The sequence below is a fragment of the Sinocyclocheilus rhinocerous genome, unplaced genomic scaffold (genome assembly GCF_001515625.1).
Source record: "Sinocyclocheilus rhinocerous isolate Xijiao unplaced genomic scaffold, SAMN03320098_v1.1 scaffold1696, whole genome shotgun sequence".
Taxonomy (NCBI): Eukaryota; Metazoa; Chordata; class Actinopteri; order Cypriniformes; family Cyprinidae; genus Sinocyclocheilus; species Sinocyclocheilus rhinocerous.
Genome location: NW_015628374.1, coordinates 303,616 through 307,994, shown reverse-complemented (window position 1 = coordinate 307,994; position 4,379 = coordinate 303,616).

Sequence of the window (4,379 nt, the reverse complement as noted above, 5' to 3'; positions counted from 1 at the left end):
GACAGACAGATAGATAGATAGATAGATAGACAGACAGACAGACAGACAGACAGACAGACAGACAGACAGACAGATTAGATCGTCCTCTTATCAGTGCGCTCTGGTCCTCCCACACAGCCTGTGCTACTATTAGCTTTTAATCTATGGAATGAAATTAGTCTCAAATTAACTAACAAATGCATGCACAATTATCCATGAACTTGATAAATGGTGCAAATGTATCTTACAACCAAATGTCTGTCAACTTGTGTCTGTGAAATTCAGAATTGCATGAATGTGCAGCGGTTTGTACAAACAGACACATGTTTGTGAATACAGATGTTTTCTTTTGCATTATTGTATCAGAATTTGTGCGTGCAGCAAGGAAGAAGTGCATTTGTGGATCAAGTAGCACGCGTGCATTCATCGACATCTCTTCTGAGTCAATTCTATTTGATTCACTTGAATTTTGAGACTTTTGTTCCGCCCTTTTAGCCTCGCGCGATCCACACGCAGCTCAGCCACAGAAAATCACCGACTATATGGTCATTGGTCGCTGATGTTCTTGTGGATAGTAAGATACATTTGCAACATTTATCAAGTTCATGGATAATTGTGCATGCATTTGTTAGTAAATAGTAAATTTGAGATTTATATATAGTCTATGCTCTCAACATGCATCGACTTCAAGGAAAAACTGTCTGTGGTGAGAATAAACCCACTGCTGACTAACAAGCCTCTACTCAAGAAAACATCCGTCATGATTTGCATGTCTTCTGCCCAAATCTGAACCCACGAGGTCTGACACGAAATCATAATTACTCCACTGGAAAACTGACCATGAGAAGTTCAGCTAGGATCTTTTATGAATATTCTTCACATTAAACAACTGAAACAAAAACATGAGGATCAAAATGACCAAAATACACAGGAAAAAGCAGCTAAATAAACCAGTCGTCATAAGGATATTTATAATGTCATAATGTTTTAAAGCCTGCATGTGTGGTTTGAAAGTGTATCAAAGCTCTCACTGATTGCGGCAGTCTGTAAAAACATTTCTGCTGATAAAGCAGCTCGGTTTGTTCTGAAATGATGAGACTGAGATCTCTGTCATTACTCAGGTTCACCACAAGAGGTCTCCATCAGCATCTGTTGCCATAGTAACAGCAGCCTGTTGCCATAGTAACAGCAGCCTGTTTCAGCCTCTGCTTCATGTCTGACCTGAAGCTCCTGGAGGTCATGGGAAATTTGACTGGATTCAGAGTCAGCACACAGACTCTGTAGAGTACATTATATTTGAGTGAGTTTCTACATGCCACAGTTTTAGGTCTGGATGTCCTGTTCAGAGCACATTCAGGGCTTTTCAGGAGGTTTGATCATAAACACTCCTTCTCCTTGGTCTTTAAATATGACTGATATTGACAGAATGATCACATTTAGCACTCTTAGGCAAATATGATAATGTTTTGTAGCCTAATTATCAGTTAAATCTGACTCATTTTCAAATTGTTTGTCATAAATAAACATCTCAGAAAAATGTTCTGGGGTTTCAAATCGTAAAATGACTTTTTGTTATGAAACGGGGAATCATTTTCATACATGTGTTCTGCAGACGACAAACGGCTGTTAATCAGGCATTTTGGGGAAACAGAACAAAATAAATATAGATCAATATTCCTATGAAATATGAGATATTCTTACGCCAAGTTATTACTCCCATTATTACACTTCTTCTTCATCATGGTTTGCCACAAGAACACATTAATATGCAAATTTGATGCAAGATACATTGTATAGAATGGGAATACCGATTTATGGACATTTTACGCACATATTCCATACAGTAGTATATCAAATCATACCGTTATATCTTTCATAACATAGTTGAGAATCATCTTTGTACAAAGTTTGGCTAAAAATAGCCTGAAATCTAAAAACTGATTGGTGAATGAAAAAAAAATAAAACATGCCTATACATACCTTTTCATGTCTATTTATTTTGAATAACCTAATCCTGGCGTCCTCTACAAAGAAAATATGAATACTTTTTTTTTTTTTCCAAAAATGCCTTTTCTCCATTTGTTTCTTATGCTCCAACCAATGTAATGACATAAAAACACAAAATTCACAAAACATTTTTTTTTCTGGTTCTCAGGAGGATAATAGGATTGTGAAAGAGTCAAAAGTTTGTATTCACGTGTTTTTGTAGCATTGAGCAGTGAAGTCAATCACATACTGTATATGTCTGTGGATTTCTTGAACACCTGATTGGCCTTTGTGTTCGGGTCAGAGTTCACTCACTACTAAAGGCTGGATTTTCCTGCACAGATCCACTCATCAGGGACATGATGTCAGGGTAAAGTGGGGGGGGACACGTCCCCCGCGTAATCTACGCCCCTGCATGATGTGAATAAGAGATTCATTGTGCAGTTTAGAGCTCCATTGATTCTAATGAAGGGACAGCTTCTTAGTGATTAAATGGAAGCGCTATTGGTTCACTTTCTAGGCTACATATATAATCCTTTCAGAACTGTAATAAAAGTTTTGTTTTTTGCAGTAACACTTTATAATAACGTTCATTATTAGATCATATAATGCTTAACAGATCATTGGTTAATATATATTAACATTGCCGGAAATGTGAGATAATCTGCTTGCTAATGAATTTAATCATCAACTGAAATGCCTACAAATGTCATTAAACTTTCAATTCACATGATCCTCACTTTTTGAAAATCTATAACAATTTATACAATTAAAAGCTTATTTGTTAATGTACTTTTGAATGCTAACAAACTTCAGTTCACATATCAGTTCATGTTGTGAAAAAATTAGCTTAATTAGTAAAGTATTTCACATACTATTTATGTTAACATGTAAATCACGTTTTATGGTCATTTAAAAGATTAATATTTTACCATAGACATTGCCCTACCCCCCTCATATGGTAGTAATTTAATTAAAATTAATATTAATTCATATTAATAACATTTATCTTTTTAATGCTATATTGTTACTAAAATCCCACTTTTTTCCCCTTCGCATTTCAGTCTATTATGTTTATATCTTTCTATATTCGCTATAAAATGGTTATGTTTGGGGATTTCAGTAAATAAACACCACTTCAAATATATAAAACAAAAGGAGGAAAATCCAAGTCCTCATTAGATATATTGTCCTTTAATTTATAAATCCAACATGTCTCTCTTTGATTAAGCTTAAGTTCTCTATTCCCTTTCCTAATAGTAATATCCACATGATCAATGCCTTGTGTTCTAAGGATACGATTATGCATTAATTATGCAAAAATACTATTCTTCATTCAAGTCTTTTAAAATGGTACTAGTACCTAAAGAAAAAGCACTAGTAAGTTTTAGTACCCGATGGAGTAGATAGTGTCTAAAAATAGATTCTAGCAGCAAGAAAATAGATACTACTATGTTTTATAGATTAAATGTGAAAACAGCTTGCCATACAAATTTGCATCCATGATTTAACAGGTTTGTTTAGCAGTATTTTAATTTAATAGATTGACCATTCGCTTCTGTTGAGCGTGCTTCACTATCTTCGCTCAGGACGTCACATGACCGTCACACACACACACACAATCTCACACACGCTCGCTCACACACACACTCTCGCTCACACACACACGCTCACACACACACACGCTCAGACACACACGCTCAGACACACACACACGATCACACTCTCTCACACACACACACACGATCACACTCTCTCTCACACACACGCTCACACACACGCTCACACACACACACGCTCTCACACACACGCACTCTCTTGTGTTCTAAGGATACGATTATGCATTAATTATGCAAAAATACTATTCTTCATTCAAGTCTTTTAAAATGGTACTAGTACCTAAAGAAAAAGCACTAGTAAGTTTTAGTACCCGATGGAGTAGATAGTGTCTAAAAATAGATTCTAGCAGCAAGAAAATAGATACTACTATGTTTTATAGATTAAATGTGAAAACAGCTTGCCATACAAATTTGCATCCATGATTTAACAGGTTTGTTTAGCAGTATTTTAATTTAATAGATTGACCATTCGCTTCTGTTGAGCGTGCTTCACTATCTTCGCTCAGGACGTCACATGACCGTCACACACACACACACAATCTCACACACGCTCGCTCACACACTCTCGCTCACACACACACACGCTCAGACACACACGCTCAGACACACACACACGATCACACTCTCTCACACACACACACACACGATCACACTCTCTCTCACACACACTCTCACACACACGCTCACACACACACACGCTCTCACACACACGCACTCTCACAAACACGCACACACACACATGCTCACTCACACACTCGCTCACTCACACACACACTCACACACACACAAACACAA